This window comes from Rutidosis leptorrhynchoides, chromosome 8 (genome assembly GCF_046630445.1).
Source record: "Rutidosis leptorrhynchoides isolate AG116_Rl617_1_P2 chromosome 8, CSIRO_AGI_Rlap_v1, whole genome shotgun sequence".
NCBI lineage: Eukaryota > Viridiplantae > Streptophyta > Magnoliopsida > Asterales > Asteraceae > Rutidosis > Rutidosis leptorrhynchoides.
Window position 1 is genome coordinate 168,436,997 of NC_092340.1, and position 20,072 is coordinate 168,457,068.

The 20,072-nt window shown below is 33.0% G+C and overlaps 1 long non-coding RNA gene across 1 annotated transcript; it reads right to left on the reverse strand.

Moving 5' to 3' along the window:
- Positions 1 to 5,707: 5,707 nt before the first annotated feature.
- On the reverse strand, positions 5,708 to 6,346 carry LOC139861145 (uncharacterized). The gene is made up of 3 exons (XR_011763661.1): positions 6,047 to 6,346; positions 5,835 to 5,933; positions 5,708 to 5,750 (listed from the first exon to the last, which is right to left on the reverse strand). It is a non-coding gene; the product is annotated as an uncharacterized lncRNA (long non-coding RNA).
- Between the last annotated feature and the right edge of the window lie 13,726 nt (positions 6,347 to 20,072).

Genomic DNA, 20,072 nt, shown 5'->3' on the forward strand with positions numbered 1-20,072 from the left:
AGTCCGATTCGCGAAATTGCCGTTACGCGATTAAATCTAAGGAAGAAAACACGCAAATGCGAAAAATAAAATATAGAAATATCTTTATAACTCATATGATATAGAAATATCATAAATAAAATAATTTGGATTCGAGAATCACAAAAGTCTGATTATTGGTTTGAAAACCGAAATGATTTACCGGATAAAAATCCAAGATACGTAGAAACGTACAATTCTAAACACGAACACATATATTCATATTTCATATAAGATATAATAAGGAATATATTATTATTAAAATAATAATATAAGTCACAGAAATGATGTGGCACGAATAACAATTAACAGACGTTAGATATAAATAAAAAAAGATAACGAAAAAAGTAGGGTTGTGACAGTACCTTCCCGTTGCGGAAATTTTGTCCCGAAATTTAAGCAGGTGCAGGGGTTGACTCGCCATTTGAGAACAAAAGCAGGTATTTTTGCCTCATCTGATCTTCACGTTCCCATGGGAACTCGGGTCCGCTTCTAGCATTCCATCGAACTCGGACGATAGGAATCTTACTTTGCTTGAGTTTCTTAACCTCTCGATACATAATCTCGACAAGTTCCTCAACAAAATGGAGTTGTTTATCAATATGAAGTTCGTCAAGAGGAATGGTTTCATCGGCCTCAGCCAAACACTTCTTCAAATTAAATGCATGAAAAACGTCATGAACAATGCTAAGCTCTTGTGGCAATTTCAAACGATAAGCCATAATTCCAATTCTTTTTGCAATCTCAAACGTACCAACATAACGAGGATTCAACTTTCCCTTCTTACCAAAACGTACCACACCTTTTCAAGGTGATACCTTTAACATGACACGATCACCAACTTGAAACTCTAAAGATTTCCTTCTAACATCGGCATTACTCTTTTGCCGACTCCTGGCGGTTTTCAACCTTTCTTTAATTTGAACAATCTTCTCGGTAGTCTCATGAATAATTTCTGGGCATGTGAGTTGAGCATCCCCAACCTCATTCCAACAGATAGGAGACCTACAATTTCTACCATATAGTGCCTCAAACGGTGTGACTTTAATACTTGCATGAGAGATGTTTTTATAAGAAAATTCCAACGGCAAATATCGATCCCAACCATTACCGAAATCAATAACGCACGCTCGCAACATGTCCTCCAACGTTTGAATGGTCCTTTCACTCTGACAATCCGTCTGTGGATGATAAGCAGTGCTCATATCCAATTTAGTTCCCAAGGCTTCCTGTAGAGATTGCCAAAACCTCGATGTAAATCGACTGTCTCGGTCTGAAATAATGGATACAGGAACACCATGTCTTGAAATGATTTCTTTCAAATACAAACGAGTAAGCTTCTCCATCAAATCAGTTTCTTTTATCGGCAAGAAATGAGCTGACTTTGTGAGTGGTCAACAATAACCCAAATTATATCATAACCACACACAACTCTCGGTAACTTGGTAATAAAATCCATCGCAATACCTTCCCGCTTCCACTCGAGAATTTCAGGTTGTACTAAAAGTCCAGATGGTATCTGATGTTCAGCTTTAAATTTAGCACATGTCAAACACTTACCACATAAAATAGCCACATCAGCCTTCATATTTGGCCATTAGTATAACTCTTTGAGATCATAATACATCTTCCCCGAACCAAGGTGAATAGAGTATCTAGACTTATGAGCTTCAACTAAAACAAGTTGTCTTAAGTCACCAAATTTCAGAACCCAAAGACGTCCCGCAAAATACCGAGTACCATCTCTTCGTACCTCCAATTATTTACTCAAGCCTTTAATCTTTGCGTTCACAACATTCTCCTCCTTCAAGGCTTCTTATTGTGCCGCAAGAATCTGCCTTGCAAGGTTTGTTCGAATTGTCATATTAAAGGCTTGAAACCTACGAGGTTCAACTCTCTCTTTTCGACTTAAAGCATCAGCTACAACATTGGCTTTTCCAGGATGATAAAGGAGTTCACAATCATAATCGTCCAACAACTCAACCCACCTTCGTTGTCTCATATTCAACTGTTTTTTTTATCAAAGATATGTTGAAGACTCTTGTGATCACTGTACATTTGACCCCATACAAATAATGTCTCCAAATCTTGAGTACGAACACAACAGCTCCCAATTCTAAATCATGGGTCGTATAATTCTGTTCATGAATCTTCAATTGACGTGATGCGTAAGCAATGACTTTCTTTCGTTGCATCAGAACACAACCAAAGCCCTGACGCGAAGCGTCACAATAGATAACAAAATCATCATTACCTTCGGATAGTGACAATATTGGTGCAGAAGTTCACTTCTCTTTCAACGTTTGGAAAGTAGACTCTTGCTCACTTTTCCACTCATACTTCTTCCCCTTATGCGTTAAAGTAGTCAGAGGTTTCGTGTAACGATCCAAAATTTCAAGAAAAGGCACTAGGAGCGCCGCTCCTAGGTTCAGGAGCGCCGCTCCTGGATGGGGAAATGTTGGGTCTTTTGTTTAATTGTGAAATAAAAGGAGAGGGGCTTTTTGATAATTTGTGATGTCGGTTTTGGAGACTAAGTGAGCATATACTAACACCAACCTCTCATTCTTCATCCTCCTAATCACACATACAAACTAGAGTGAGAAAGTTCTAGTGAGAGAGAGCTTGATTTGGAAGGGAAGAAGGTGGAATCTCACCAAGGTGCAAGTATTAATCTCGTTCATCTTGCTTCTAGCTACAAGGTGATACTAGTGGTGAGTCCTACCTCCGATTTTCCTTCAATTTGAGGTTGGGGTTTGGAATTGCAGGTTATTAATTTAACTCATCTAGCTCACAAATGGGTGTTTGAAGCTAGTATGGGTGTTGATTAACCCTTGTTGGTGGGTTTTGGGTTGGAAAACGAGTTGATCACGTTTAGACTTGCAATTTGGGCATAATCACAAGTATTAGTGCCGCAATTCTAGGGAACATATATGAAAGATGGAGATAAGTTTAAAAACACCACACCTACATCTTCATAACATTCATTCGGTAAAAATACCAAATTCAATAATGAAATACACAAATAATTATGTACCTCAAAACTCATACGCCGAAATAAATAGATTCATTTTTAAGAATTAGAAATAATTAAAAAGCCAATCAGGTATAACAACTATAACGGCAAGAAAGATGTGACCTGCAACTAACATCATACATTATTTTCATTTTAAGAACTATATTTTAGAAATGTACTTACAGTGAGTAACGTGTGAACGGAAATGCATTAAAAAGACAATCAATGTTAGTTATCAAAAGCAAAATGACACAATATCTCGGGCCATGACAAAGAGATTTAAGTAACGCTGCTAACTACATATACCTGATAATGCTAAAAATGAACATATATTTCATAGCATTATTCCTCAAGAAAGACAAGCTTTTAGTTGAAATTGTTCTATTTACAAGTGATATTCGTTTAAATAATAAAAGGTGAAGACAAAAGACAGATTCGACGAATTGAAGACGCAAACGACCAAAAAGCTCAAAAGTACAAAAGACAATCAAAGAGGTTCCAATTATTGATAAGAAACGTCTCGAAATTACAAGAGTACAAGATTCAAAACGCAAAGTACAAGATATTAAATTGTACGCAAGAACGTTCGAAAATCCGGAACCGGGACATGAGTCAACTCTCAACGCTCGACGCAACGGACTAAAAATTACAAGTCAACTATGCACATAAATATAATATAATATATAAATAATTCTTAAAAATTATATATATATTATATTAATATTTAAAACCGTCGGCAAGAAAGACTCCAAAAGGGACTGAGCTGTAATTTCAAACTCCGCGACTCGCGGAGTTTGAAGGCAAAAATGTCGCGAGTCGCGGAGCCCCAAAAGTCGAAAATCCCTATAAAAGCAAACGAATTCTGATCGCAAAAATCACCAAAAATCCATCCATCTCTCTATCTATATCGTATATATTTATATTTATATTTTAATTTTAATTTTAATTTTAATTTTAATCCTAATAATAAGGGTATGTTAGCGAATGTTGTAAGGGTGTAAGTCGAAATTCTGTCCGTGTAACGCTAGGCTATTTTTAATCATTGTAAGTTATGTTCAACCTTTTTATATTAATGTCTCGTAGCTAAGTTATTATTATGCTTATTTAATCCGAAGTAATCATGATGTTGGGCTAATTACTAAAATTGGGTAATTGGGCTTTGTACCATAATTGGGGTTTGGATAAAAGAACGACACTTGTAGAAATTGGACTATGGGCTATTAATGGGTTTTATATTAACTAAACAATACCTTGTTAATTTAATATACAAACTTATAATTCGACATATTTATATATAACCACATACGCTTGACTGGGTACGGTGGGCGGGATATCTATAAATACCAATAATTATTCATTTTACCGGATACGGAATTGGATTAATAGTTAATAGACTTGTTGAAATAGGGGTGAATTACATTCAAGGGTAATTGGTGTAATTGTTAACAAAGTAGTAAAATCTTGGTTTACATGCAGTCGATAACCTGGTGTATTCATTAAACAAAGTATTAAAACCTTGTTACAATTCGAATCCCCAATTAGTTGGAATATTTGACTTCGGGAATAAGAATAATTTGACGAAGGCTTTCGCTCTTTATATTTATGACTGATGGACTATTATGGACAAATCCGTATGGACATATTAAATAATCCAGGATAAAGGACAATTAACCCATGGGCATAAAACTAAAATCAACACGTCAAACATCATGATTACGGAAGTTTAAATAAGCATAATTCTTTTATTTCATATTTAATTTTCTTTATTTTATATTTAATTGCACTTCTAATTATCGCACTTTTATTTATTGTTATTTAATCGCACTTTTAATTATCGTACTTTTTAATTATCGCAATTTTATTTTATCGCACTTTTATTTATTGTAATTTCATTATCGTTATTTATTTTACGCTTTAAATTAAATCTTTTATTTATTTAATATTTTACATTAGGTTTTAACTGCGACTAAAGTTTTAAAATCGACAAACCGGTCATTAAATGGTAAAAACCCCCCTTTATAATAATAATATTACTTATATATATATTTGTATTTCTATAAAAGTAAACTAATATAGCGTTAAGCTTTGTTTGAAAAGATTCCCTGTGGAACGAACCGGACTTACTAAAAACTACACTACTGTACGATTAGGTACACTGCCTATAAGTGTTGTAGCAAGGTTTAAGTATATCCGTTCTCTAAATAAATAAATATCTTGTGTAAAATTGTATCGTATTTAATAGTATTTTCTTGCAAAAATATAAGCTATTTTATATACTACTCTGCTAAAACATCAATACCAAATTCTCAACCAAATGCCAAATAGAAAACATTAAAAAATATTCACTATCAATTCTGAAAGAACATTATAAACCATCAGTTAACCAAAAAATGAATGTACTTACATGGAAGCCAAGTTAAGCATGTATTTTCATTAAACTTCATTGTATTTAAAATAATAATAATAATGATAATCAAATTCAAACAGTGAGTTAAAACTAATAAAGTAATAATACAAGATAATCTCAAAAACTCAACATCTATCTTGAATGTTAGGAGTGCCATGACAATATATTTCTTTGAGACATTTCATCAAGCACGTCCTGTGCATTTCCTTCAATATGAAGCTGTAAAGATCCATTCAGTGCATTTTTCTTCATCTTGTGCATTACCATTCCATTACCATTCCATTACATGTATATACTCCTACATGATATCCACTATGAACATAATCACAACAATATAATATGGTAAGATACATCTAGCAAAATCAAACAAAATATCCCTAAAGAATATAATATTACCATGGTGATTATTAGCAGAACAAAAGAGTTCACTTTTGGTTTCTCTAGTATTCATGGAAACTGCTTGAACCAAGGTTAAGTCTAATTCAACATTATTTGCTGTAAAAAATACAAATTGATTTCATCAATAAGTTTGTGAAGAACTGATATTATAAACGTATGTGTACTTATATATTTGGTTTGATATAATCCATAATAGAACGGAGATGCACCATATGAGATGAAACCATAGATTAAACGGAGATGCCAATCGAACGGCGACGCAATCGGTGCAATCGAACGGCGGCGCAATCAAACGTTGATGCGATTGCTACAATCGAACGACCATGGAATCGATCCAATTAGTTTTCATTGAACGGTTGTTTTGAAGAGAGAAAGAGAGATAGTTTTGAAGATAGACATAGGGTTAAATGAATGGATTAAGAATTTGAGAGAGAAGAAACTATTATTCGATTGGAATTGAGATTGGAATTGAGATTGGAATTGAGGATGAAGATGATGGAACGGTTGAATGAAACCCTAGAACAGATGAAATTTGTGTATATGAAGAGAACTGTCGATTTATATTTTTTTGATTTCAAACTTTGGCCAGATGGACTTCCAAGTCAACAATCCTTTAATTTAGGAACCAATTAGAATTTAACATGTAGGACGCGATGAAGGAGGAGCCGACACCTAGGAATCAATCCCTTGATTTATAAGTGTGTATAGATATAGAAGATTTAGTTATCATATAGCAAAGTTATAGGAAGGTAGTAGAAAATTGAGAAGTTAAAAATACGTTTATAGCATTTCATGAATTATCTTCTCATATCATATCACAATATTCCTTCATCATTAACATATATAAATAACAAATGAATTAGTATTCACTAGGACACGATCTCCACCTCCGTCGCTCTTCACCTCCGTCGCTCTCCACCTCCGTCACTAGGTATTTTTATTTTTTGATTTCTTTCCAAAGTTTAATATTCAAATTGATTTGTGATATATCTTATATGTACTACTACTATCATCGATTCATCTTCACTTCGTTTGAGATCCAAGTAAAAAATAGTTTGATTTCTACATCGGAGTTCATCTGGGATTCACAAATCCCACATTTTTGGTTTCACTCTGTATCAGATCCAAGTCTTCATCGTTTGATTGCTTCGATTTAGGTTTCCAAGGCAAAAATCGTTCAATTTCTTCAAAAAAAAATTAAAAATAAAAATCGTTCAGATCTGACGGTGGTGGGGGGGGGGGGGACATTAGCGGTGGTGACGTGTTCTCATTCTTTAATAATCCATTCCATCTTCAAACTTCTAATAATTTCAAACTACAGGTTCAGCTTTAGTTTTTTTATTTAGAATTAGGGGAGAAGACGCGTTCAGTCCTCTGGCCGACAATGTTGTAATCCCAATGTCGAAGCCAAATGGCTTTTTGTCTACAAAGTCGAGTGATAGTCGAGTTATCTCATTTCTAATTTTCAATTTTCCGGATTCTTGGCCTCGTTATGATTGCCGGAGAGTCTTCGAGAAATACGAGACTCTCAAAGACGTGTATTTTGCTCGGAAGAAATTGTCGAGCGGCCAACGCTTTGGGTATGTTTGACGCCCCGTACAAAACCATCGTGTACGGTTCATCAACAACAGGATCATTACAAGGTCAAACACTATATGCTGTTTGAAAACCAGTTTTGCATTCATAAAAGATAGCGTTTTACAAAAGATAACGTGCTTCCTATGAAGAGAAGCATTAACATAAGTATGTGACACAAAGGTCATTACAAAGCCATTGTTTGAAAATAACGTAAGTTGCGAATGCATAATAAAAGTTTCATGATTGAGACATCTCTAAGTAATGCAGCGGAAATCTAACACAGCAGGTCCATAACAGCAAGTCTATAACACCAAGACAGCAAGTCTAATAGCGAAAGTAACAACGTCTAAGCGCCTGAGAAATACACGCTTAAAAATTCAACACGAATGTTGGTGAGCTATAGTTTATTTGTAATCAGTAAAGTAATGTAGACCACGAGATTTCAGTGCTTCAATCAGCAGTTTAAATCAGTAATTCGAATCAGTATGATAAAGTATATGCTTAACCGTGGGCACCCGGTAACTAGACTTAGCGTATGTATATCACCCCCTCAAAGTGCACCTGGCGAGTGCGTTTCTCCTCGAAGTATTAAACACCCGTTGAATGCTAGCGCGACTAGCCCGAGTGGGGTTGTCAAACCCTATGGATCCATATCTAAGATTCGCATTCACGGTTCAGAAACCAATGATTAAACGTTATCGAGCCAAAAGGGAATCCTTGTGCCGTTATATCACCCACACATATGTAAAGTTTAAGTACTCGTGTCTAGTATGTAAAACGTAAAAATCGCATGTATTCTCAGTCCAAAAAATAGTAAAAAGTAGTAAAGGGATGCTATAACTCATAGAAAATAAGCAGTAAAAGTCGATATGAAACGTATGCAGGTAGTAAGTCGGTCCAAAAGGTTGTAAACATAAGTTAAAGGTCACTAGGTCAGTATGTTGTCCTAATAAGTTTAAAAGTAAATAAATTAAGTTTAAGTGTCATCATCAACATCATCATTATCATCATCGTTCATCAAAACTAAGGTAAGTTTAACAAGAATAGAGAGATCGAGACAAAAGGCTGATTCAGACAGCTGTTACGACTTCTATACAAATCAAAAAGATTCGTAGTCAATGGCCATAGCTCCGTATGTGAGTACTCTAACCGCGAACCAATTTTCAGAACCTAACTTGTCTTCGTTTGCCTGTAGCGACGGTTTAAGTGCGAGTAGGTCAGAAATTTCAGCACAACCTTACAAAGGCGTAGTGACTCTCGGAAGGCTATAAATCCTAAACTATATATCGAATTAAGTCGAGGCCTAAATGAAAAGTCATTTAATCGAAATGAACTATCTGAAAATATATTTTCCAGAAGCCCAGGAGTCTTATCAGACCCCGAAACATAGCAAACAAGTGCTCCGGTGAGATTCTTGGTGCTTGATGCTCATCACGGTTCGCATCCTTGATGCTTATAAGCTTCAAGTGTACAACTCTTTGATGTTTTACCATCACTTTAACCAAGGTTCAACCATAAACACACAACTAAGAGTAAAATCTATCATTCTACAAGTTTTGAACATCAAGATTGCCTCTTTATTGCATAAATCCAATAAAGCTTCAACCTTTGTCCATTTTACACAAGTTTATGCATCCCCATCACATGTGATGATGAAGACTTGATCTTTATCATCATAACAAACACAAAAAGGTTCCAAATAAATGAGATCTACAATAATAACTTAGATCTCAAGTATTAAGAAAACCCTAAGTTAGAAAGCTTGGATCTTTAGTGTTCTTGAAGATCTTGAAGCATAAACTTGGATCTTTAAGATACATGAAGATAATAAACACAAGTTTTGATCTTTATAACAAAACAAAGAAATCACAAGCTAGATCTAACAAGTAAATGAAGATTCAAAGCTAGAAAGCTTGAATCTTTCATGTTCTTGAAGGATTCAAACCCAAGTTTGAATCTACAAGATATAATAAGATCAAAAGCTAAAGGCTAGATCCATTAAATGATGATGATGATGTCGTGGATGAGAAGAGGTGAAGAAGAGAAAAAAATTTAAAACTTATACTTTTTAGAGTGAGAAAGACTAGAGAGAGAATTAGAGAGTAAGTGTGTGTAATTTGTAAATGAAATCAAGTGTGAAATGAATGGGATAAGCTTGGTATTTATAGGAGATGAGGGTATGGGAGGGTGATGGTGGCCATGGGTATGGTGGGGGAACAAGGGGGACACCTTTTTACTTTTTGGTTAATGGTTGTCTAAAGTTGGTGCTAATGTTAGGATCCCATACAACATTAAGGATAATGCTTAACAAAAATGCTAGTATGTTCCCTTTAATAAATGGGCATTTGTCTTTCATTATTATGGGTCACTAACTTATTATAATTGGGCTAATGAAATAGTTCACTAGCTAGTGTAGGGTGGGCTAAAGTCCAACAAGGTAGAAAGTCCAACAAGACTAACTAGTGTGCTCTAGTAAATTACTAAGCGTAATTAAGCATCCAAAAACCCAAGTAACTGGTATTATAAAATAACAATTAGTATTACATAGTCATAATATTCCGATTATGACCAAAGTTAAATGTGTACCAAGTACATATCTCGTTTCCAACTTCAAGTGACACCAACGGTCGTAAAATCTTTCAGGGATCAAGTTAAGTGACTACACACTTAATAGCACGTTGTAAGATATTAATGAAAGTAATTAATCATTAAATAAGATCCCAGAGCATACACTAGCTCAGTACGCACATATACGCAGTTTCGTGAAAGCACAAAGCACAAAAGCAAGTCGAAAAAGCTGGGTCGTTACATTACCCACCTTTTAAAGAAAATTTTGTCCTGAAATTTTGAGGAGTGACCAACAATGGTACCGTATTTGAATAAGAAGGAGCGTATCAAAGTTCTGAGAGACTCGTGGGCTCAGAAGTGAGCTGTTTACCTTGAAAGGTACTTGGGCGTATAAAAGTAAGAATATGTATATGCCATTAATTAAGTCTCTTGTCCTAAGAGATCAACAAATTGATTTCATTTCTTGTTATCAAGAATATGTCATCCGAATATATATTCCCACAAAAGGAAAGATGATATTTTTAGCCCTACAGGCATCTTCCATAAACTGGATGCATGAAATACATCATGAATGTTTCTAAACTCATCTAAAACATTGAGTGCTTATGTCGCAATACAAAGCTGGTAGGTAGAATGGAAAATATGGTGATCATAACCATGCGATTTGATGTCTGGATAGTGTTAGCCACGAATTTTACTAATCCCTTAATTTCGAAAGGAAACCATCGGTATAAAGAACCCGATATTTAACAAATCGGTTTCCATGAGTTTGTAATTCTCAATCTGTAAAGTCAATCTCAAGGATTGAGTAATATCAGGCTTAAATGCTGATTTTTAATCTTTAAGGAGATTATCCTTTCTGGGGGTCTGATTCATTAGTCTTATCAAGCTAATTTGAACGGCACCCTCCCCATTTTACGAGACAGATCCTCTCATGGATAGGATAAGTCTGACCACTTGACGACCCTGTTTGATGCTGAGGTCCGTGGATTTTCTGCTGATTTTAGAGATGACTTTTCTAGATTTTTCATCAACCTACAGCTGGTCTGGACGACCACTTCTTGACCTAAATCAAGAAGCGCGTGTCTTTTTCGGAAGACTTTACTTCCTTTTAATGATGGAATTGATTCATCATGTAGATCCATCTATTCTTTCAAAGGTATTACAATAAATCGGGTAAAACTTATTAGTTTAGTCCAAAGCAAAAGTACCTGCAATAATCTATACCAAATATGTGATATGTGTTTTAAAGAACTTGGTAAATTCTTCCCACACTTAGCTTTTATTTATTCTTTTCTTTGCCTTTTTATTCTCCTTTATTCCATTTTAAATGAATTTAAGCATTTTGAGTTGTTTCTCCATTTATGTTCTCTCCGAGGTAACACTAATTTCGGCATTAACACCTAGTTTTATCATTCATAAATATGTATAAACATGATTTTGAGTTCATTTAGTTGAAAATTTTTCAAATTTTCACAAAATTTGGCAATTAAACTAAGTGTAAACCCGAGAGAATTTATAACCCTTTCCCACACTTGAGATTATGCAATGCCCTCATTTGCATAAAATCAGACTATAATTATAAATTCATGAGGGTGATTAGTGTAGAAAAGTGATTAAAAATACCGAGTTTGCAAACATATTATTTTATATCACATTTGATATTTTGCGTCTTGTCGTCAAAATTAGTAGCTTTTGCTGCACTTAATGTCAGTCTTTGAAAGTGCGCTGTTTTACCCTGTTTTGCACATAAGATAAACTACAAACATATATATATATATATATATATATATATATATATATATATATATATATATATATATATATATATATATATATATATATATATATATATAACCTTTATTTATTAAAACAATTTAAATGAATAATTTTTTAAAATTTTGTTTCCTTTTACTTTAGGTAGTTTCGGTATGTTTATCTAGTCCGTCCCTCGACAAAATCTAAAATTTGTCGTTTTTAAAGCGATTGTTTTAAAAGCAAAGATTTTTGGGTTTTTTAATTTTTTTTGGTATACTTTAGATCAATAAAATTAAAAATAATGATAACAAAATTTTTTGCCACGCCCTCGGGTAAAGTAATTTCGATTCTATGATCTAGTCTTTAGCTTACGATGAATTTTAGAAATCATTTTTTTAAACTTAATGAAATAAAGTAAATTTTGTTTTTAAATTCACACAAAAACTTAAATTTAAAAAGCGTATTAATTTCATACAAAACCTACAAAACAAAAAAAATTCAGAAAGGGGGGAGAAAACTAGTTCTTTAGTGTCTGCTAGTGAAAAAGACCAATCGGATTCCATTCTCGGAACTACACGAGAACAGAACAACTACTCTAGACAGCATTTTCTTTTTAGAACATTTGAATCTCCCCACACTTAGGTAGCTGTGGTGTCGAAATTGTGATTAACTTCATCGTCAATTTCTTTTGGACCATAATCAACTTGCATATCTGTGACTTTTGCTTTAAGCCATTGGTCGGATTACTATGTAATTTCCACAAATTCAACTAGTTTCGCCTTTTCTTTTGGCGATAGATTAGATACTAACTGGTTACATAACTTAAAGTTCCCCTTGGTTCTGGCATCGCGAATTCGTTTAATAAGTTTCTTCATTGAACTGTTAATAACGGCGTCATTTAATTTCGTATCAACAACGGGGTTCTTTGTTATCAGGTCATCATTAGGTTTTACTTCATCTTCCACACACTTAGGCGTTTTATTATTGTTAAGCACTACCGTTGGAGTTGGTAAAACAATATGGTTCTTACCAATCATTTTTGTTGGTTCAACGCTTTTGGTTGGTGGAGATTTAGTCTTTCGACAAACAAAGGTGACCGATTTTTCACCATCACTAAGTGTCATTCTACCCTCTCTTACATCAAATAACGCCCTGGTGGATGCTAAGTGTCATAACCCGTCCTAATCCACCTGGACGACGTCATCAACATCTGGTCCCATTGCGAGGTACTGATCTAAATATGCCATGAATGACTCTAAGTAATATCTTTAAAATGAGCTAATGCACTGCGGAAGATTTCTTTCATACCTGATAATAAACATGCTTTAAAATGTCAACCAAAAGGTTGGTGAGTTCATAGGTTTATCATAACAATCATTTCAATATATTAATAGACCACAAGATTTCTGTTTACATAAACGTTTTAGTAAAATATTCTAAGTGGTTGTGCACTTGGTAACCATACTTAACATTTAATCAACGTCGCATATTCCCTTTATTATGAAATCTCACTACACTATACCAAGTGTAGTCACTGAAACGAAGTACTGTGCAACCGTTGAATACTGGTCGTCCAGCTCGGTTGATTCGCGTTTACAATACCCATGTAAATAGTAGTTACCAAGCTACAGGGAAATATGCCAGTGGTACAACTCAACGTAGAATGTATTTTAAGTACTTATGTCTATTTCGTAAAGCATTTATAAAAGCAGCGCATGTATTCTCAGCCCAAAAATATATATTGCAAAAGCAATTAAAAAGGGAGCAAATGAAACTCACCATACTGTATTTTGTAGTAAAAATACATATGTCTATATTGAACAATGTAGGGTTGGCCTCGGATTCACGAACCTATATTCAACCATGTATATTAATACATGTAATGGTAATCGAACAAGTTTACGTATTATTATTAATTGTTATGTTAGTAACTTGTATGTTTCATAAGTAACTAAATTAACTATATTTATTTTATATACTTTAGATAAATAATTAGTATTTATTATGAAAATATTATTGTTGTTATGTGATATGTATTAAATATATTCTTATATAGCTATTTATTTGGTAAAATAATATTAATAGTAATAAACAAAAAAATTTGTATCTTTTTATGATAAAAAAAATATACTAATTAAATTTAATAATGATATCGTTATTAATAGTTTTGGTAATAATACTAATAATAAAAATAATGTTAATAATAAAAATAATAAGATAAAAATGTTAGTTTTCATAAAATAATATTTTTAATGATAATGGTAAATTTAATAAAAATGATGGTTTTAATAATGATACTACTAATGATAACCTAATTGATAATACTAATAATAATAATAAATAAAATAATAAGAATAATAATAGGTATACTACCTTAAAGAATTAGCTTCCAAAAAAAATAATGTCTTAACTCGGACTCGAACTCGAGACCTCTCGCTCAACCCACAACCCCTTGACCATTCCTCTGTTTACTATTTTTCTGAAATAATAACCCCTAAGTATATAGATATCAATTCTTTCTGTTTCTACTTCATCTTCTTAAATCGAACCCATTTTAACATTTTCATCACCATCATTTAATCTTAACCATGTATCATCATCGTTATCTCATCAGTTACATCGTGTAACATCGTCATAAAATTAATCTAAACGTGATCACCGCTTTTATTATCATATCAAGACATCATGTCTTCATCATGTCTATCATCATTGTCATTATAACAACATCATCATCATTTGTTATTTCAACATGATCATCATAGTTTAATTAAAATTGGGCTTCGGCCCAAATAAGAAACTAAAACCTATCAGTCCACATAACTATCCATAAGGAGTCCATTAACAATAGTTCATGCAGTCCATTTGCAATTCCAAACCAAGATTCTTGCACAAGTTGAATTAAAATAAGGAAAACATGTGTATGGAATTTAGAATCCAAGAATATGTCGACATCTTGTCCCCTCCACTCTTTTTTTTTATTTTATAGAAAGCAACAATTAATCACTTCATTATCGATTAGTCATCATGATCCTGTGAGTTTGTATCGGTTTGAACAGAGAATAAAAAAATACAAGTTGCAGCTGTAGGATCCATCATTGCAGTAGTAGCGGTTTACAACCGAAAAATATTTCTGTTTGATCATAACAGAAAACAGAAAACAACGTAGCAAATATTGACACTAGTAGCTGCGATTATTTGCAGCTGAACAAGAATCGAGAAAAAGCTTAAACAAAAGGAAATAAAGGGAGCAATAGAAATGGTGTTGGTTTTACGGTTAAACCAGAAAAAGAAAGAGGCTATATAACTGCAGTTTATTTGATGGTTCTTGGTTTGTTTCATTATAGAACCCAAAAATAACATAACATTTTGGTTAACGATCGTTTGTTGTAATAAAGATCAAACAGCCGTGATTTGTTGATGGGTTTCGATGGTGGAAATGAGGTGGTTTTTGGGTATCTAATATTACCAAGAGAGAGAGAGATATATATGAGAGAGAGGGTATGGCGGTTAGATAGTTGTACATGGTGGTTTCTGGTGGTGAGAGATGGTGGCGAGTGGTGGTTGATTGTGATGAGGGCCGTAGGTGGTAGTTAATCAAAGAAGAAGGAAGCAAAGAACTCAAGGTGATGGTTAATATAGTTGAAGTGGTGGCGGTTTGTGGTAGCCGAATGATGGGTTTCCGGAAGTCGAGGTGGTGATGGATTGGAGGTTATCATGGTGCCGATTCAATAATGGAAAAGGTGCCAGGTAAGTGATGTAGTAGGAGAATTTAGTTGGTGGTGGTCTAGAAAAAAAAATTATCGCGTGAAATGAAGATGACCGGAGGTTATAGCTCTCGATGGTTGTTGATGAAAGAAAAAAAAATTGGTGAAGGTGGTAAGGTGGATATCGATTAAAACAATTAAATTTAGGAAGTGGATGATTGATCTTCATCATATATGTGTTACTTATATGTGTATATATATTATAAAGATGTTAGAACAATCAATCAAAAACATTGAATTGTCATTATGTTAAATTAGTTCACGGATTAGTTTATGGGTTTGTTATATCTTTACAACTCATATGCTTGTCTATACATATATGTGCATACTGTGAAAAGGAATATCAATCAAAAATAGTACGGAGTAATAAATACCTAATTTAACACAGTATCTTAATAGTTAGCAGCCGGAGATTTGGCTTATTATCAAATCACGGAGTGTTATATCGTGGTTCATTGCTAAACGGTTAGCATCTAAAAGTCTTCCTAAAAATCTCAAATTTTATATTAAATTCATTTATTTATTTAAGTCCTTATTGTATAATTAACTGTTTAAAATTATTAAATAAAAATTAACTCAACTATCCGCACTTGATCCTGAGTAAAAATATAAAGAGTTCTAATTTAACAAATAGCTCCTAAATATATTATTAATAAGTCTATAATTTATAGAACTCAGTTTCGGATCATCATTTATTTTAAAGTCATATAAGTTCGAATTTAACTTGCTTAATATCAATCAGAATATCAAACGAGTATTACAATCATTTAATATTTATTTTTAATATACTTTATTTATATATATAGATATGTTTAGATAATAATTTCACATAATTACTTTTATTAACATCAACATATAATATTTCAAAATATATTTCCAATTATTATATATATATATATATATATATATATATATATATATATATATATATATATATATATATATATATATATATATATATATATATATATATATATATATATATATATATACAATTAATTGTTCGTGAATCGTCGATAGTAGTCGAAGTTTAATGAATCCATATAAATAGTTCAAAATTTTTGAGACTCAACCTAACAGACTTTGATTATCGTGTCAAAATATTAAATCGTATCGAGAGTTTGGTTCAAAATTAGTCGAAATTTTTCGGGTCGTGACAGTACCTACCCGTTAAAGAAATTTCGTCCCGAAATTTGATCGAGGTCGTCATGGCTAACAATAAAAATGTTTTCATAACGAATATGAGTTGATAATTAGAGTTTTATCATTATTGATTAATATAGATAAAACGATTCGATCATGTGAAGCGTACGAGTGAAGCTATCACAAAAGAGTGAAAAGTTTCGTCTTAACTTTTGACGTAGTCATGGTGGATTTTCGGAATTCAAGGAATTTAAGGAAATCTTCTAATCAGAAGAAAATGAAATAGCACTATTTATTAGCAAACTTTTGGAATTACGGAAGAACAGAAATATCACGGAAATATTTCCATGATATGCTTAGAACTTAAGTAGAATGAAAGAGTCGTGTAACATGGCACGTGATGAGGGTAAGGTCTGTGAATCATCATCCCGTTACATTAGAAATTTAGCATGACTTACTGTAATATAATCACGTTGGCCAAGCGCATTATATTATACTAACTCATGCTTCAATTTCCAACGCTTCTCCAGAAATCATTCATAATTTAAAACTTGAATTTTTACAAAAGGATAGAAACTAAAACCGTTTCTTTTATGATGTACCATGGATAGCACAAAGAGATAGCTAATTTTAGACAAGAAAAGTTATGAAAATATCCTCAGAAATATCGAAGATATTTATGATGATATTTTGGAATTTATAAGATCAAAGGTTGATGAAGAAAAATTTTCCGCAAGATTTTAACATGACTTTAGAGCAAGATATTCTCTAAAGATTTCATCGGATTCAGAATTACCTGGATTCATGAATATAGGGTTTGGTCCTTGTATTTGTCCTTGTTCTCCTTCATGCTCAATCCGTTTTTCAGTACCAAATTTTTCTATCGGGCGTTCCTAACATTCCCTTCTTTATCATCAAACTTTTGGCCGTTTAAACCATCTACAATTTTTCTGTTTCCTCTGCATTTAATGCTACGATATCTGAATCATCGGTTATCAATTCGAGGTGGTTTCAAGAGAATTATGTTTTTAGATGATTAAACCATGATGGTAATATGGTGGAATATAAATGGTTTCTCGGTAACAATAAATGAGCACGCTTATATATCAAAGTTATAATAAGGCAAACCCGAATGAAAGTTGAAGTTGACTTGCTGGAGCTGTGACAAAATTGGCTACTTTGAAAGGAATTACTAAGTTATTTTGGGTAATAATAACACTAAAGAAATTAGCACAGCTACGTGTTAAACGTTTACTCATTCTTCGAGAGTTTTACAGGTGCATAACTATATGCATAAATCTTTCCTTCCGTAGATGAAGTACGGTGGGTTCATCCTCTCGATTAAGGTGTTTTCAAGAATCATGAAAGGTTTGAACATGGATTGGAATCGTCAAGATTCAAATGAGGTTTAAGATGAAATCAAGTGGCAAACTTGAAGAATTATTTAGTTTCATATGTTATAATCAATATTTTAATCCATTTTAATTGTCCAATAATGGCAGTCCTTAGTTAATAGTCTAATAATTGGTTTATATATATATATATATATATATATATATATATATATATATATATATATATATATATATATATATATATATATATATATATATATATATATATATATATATATATATATATATATATAATCTTAGAATTACCCAATTACGTATTGTATACGTATTGTCTTTGCATCAACCCAGAGATGTATTGTAGACGTATTGTATTAGAATTAACTAAGACGTATTGTGTACGTATTGTCTTAGGATTTATCAAAACGTATTGTATACTTATTGTGTTAGGATGTACCAAATATTCGAATTAATAAATACGTATCATGACCCGTGTACAACTTATTGTCTCAGAATTAATCCGGCGTATTGTGTACATGTGTCCCGATTTATCCGACGATATGTAAAATACGTAAAATAAATAACAGTATTTAGATGACGGTAAATAAAATTGCGAGAATATAAATTGCGATAAATAAAATGTAACCAGTTAGCTAGGAACAATTAGCGTAGATTCTTAACAAAATTCTTTATAATTAATTTGTTTGTTTCTACCAAATTTTATTTTGTCCAATGTTTTCTTCATTATGCCACTTGTTGGATTATGAGATATCAAAATCCTATATGAAATTGAATGAAAATGGTTATTCTGTGGTGAACGGATTCATATATATGTAGATGTAAATAAGATAGTAAATGACTGTTGAATCAGATTTGAAGAATGTACAATGTAACTTATTAATGTGAAATCTAAATATTCCTCGGGTATTACCTACCCGTTAAAATATTTTCATCATTAACAGTTTGTACGAAAGAATTTTTAATTACAATCTTTATGAAAATGTACATACATATATATTTTCTTCAGATATAATCATGGATTTAATGAGTCAATAAGATATTAAACTCATTTGATATATCGTTAGTACTAGATTACATAATCTCTAAAACTTTAGAAATTACATAATAGCCATGTCGAACGAAGATAAATGAGGTAGAACGATACGTAGATTGAAGATAATCGATGTAGAATGATATGTAGAACGGAGATCATACTTGAAGTACAGATGGTAATATTGAGGCGTGTGATGTTGAAACTTGGATTGTTGTTGGTACTGTTGGTGCCGGTGATGTTGCTGGAGCTGTTAAGTTTTGCACCATATTCTCCAAAGATATAACTCAGGCGTGAAGCTAGTTGACTTCTTTGATTACTCCGAGATGATTGTCGGTCGGAACGAGCGGGTGAATAAGGTTTAGAATTTTAGATAGAAGATAATCGTGACGAGCTACCCTGGAGATGAGGCTAAAAAAATGGTATTTCGGATAAATTCATCGGTAAGTGCTTCAGGTTCTTCGCCTAGAGTGCAGGTTGGTGGGTAAAAAGGATCGCCTTCTTTTTGTCTCCATTGGTTAAGTCGACTACGAACCCATAAGACGAATTGGTTGGTCCATTCCGGTCATACTGCTTTCGGAGCTCGAGCGAGAATCCATATTGGAATGGTTGTCGGAATCCGAGGAATTTGAACTAGTTGTGAGTTTCGTCTTGTACGGTTAGATAAAGGATTTTCGATATGAAATAATTTTTGGATATTGCATGATATTCTAATTGCATAGAATACCTAAATATAGTACAGAAGATCCCGTAGATTACGGAGAGAATTAAGGAAGTGTGTCAGACAAGACTTAATGTGATGGGATGTGAATTTGTCTGTACACCGTCTATGCAATAATTGCAATAAGACACGTCGAGACTGAAGATGACAAGTAGATATTTTTCGAAAAATGGTGGTAAGCAAACAATTTTAACATGTAGACCAGGTTCAAGTCTAGACTCATTAACGTAACCTAACAACTACTAGGTCGAAGTCCAGACTCATTAATGCATCCTAATAACTCCTAGTTAGACACACTAA